At 40.2% G+C, this 620-nt stretch overlaps 1 protein-coding gene across 1 annotated transcript in view; it reads left to right on the forward strand.

The window, feature by feature from the left end:
* The window catches only part of SCIN (scinderin), an 85,259-nt gene that overhangs the window by 79,894 nt on the left and 4,745 nt on the right, over window positions 1-620 (forward strand). The window lies entirely within an intron of this gene.

The raw sequence follows: 620 nt of genomic DNA on the forward strand, positions 1-620 counted from the left end.
CAAAAACCGCTCAAAAAAAAAAAAAAATAGTGTAGGGGCCAGCAGGTGGTGTGGTCGTTCAGGGCACTAGACTCCCAGATGATTGACCATGGTTCAAGTCTCAGACCTGGTGGCTTGCTTTCTCACTTTCTTTCCCTCTCTCTGTCCCTCTCTGGTCAAATTAAGATAAATAAAGTTAAATAAAATAATTCTTAAAAAAAAAAAAACTAAAAATAAAAAGTGTAATATGGTATATGAATCATGCTGCTCTCAAAAATATCATCTGGGCCAGCAGTTGGCATGGAGGTTAAGGTGCTGGATCCCACATGGCCAGCTGTGTGGTTCAAGTCCCAGACCCAATGACTTGAAAATCATGACTGGCATGTTTGTGCATATCCAAAATTCTGAGAGGAGACTGGGGGAGAAGGGATTGCAGTGTGGCCATACCCCCGGGGGATCATTTCTCAGTTTCTTTCTCTGTCTCTGGTGAGCACTCATGCCTTATATAAAAATCTTAGACAAACATAAAAACCAAAAATGAAACTAAGAAAAAAAGAAAATACACAAATACACACATATATACCTACGTCAGCTACTTTACACCTGTGTCAGCTTCCACTAGTTAGAAGGTGCCATATAGT

Source organism: Tupaia chinensis, unplaced genomic scaffold (assembly GCF_000334495.1).
Source record: "Tupaia chinensis unplaced genomic scaffold, TupChi_1.0 Scaffold139677_1, whole genome shotgun sequence".
In the NCBI taxonomy this organism is placed as follows: Eukaryota; Metazoa; Chordata; class Mammalia; order Scandentia; family Tupaiidae; genus Tupaia; species Tupaia belangeri.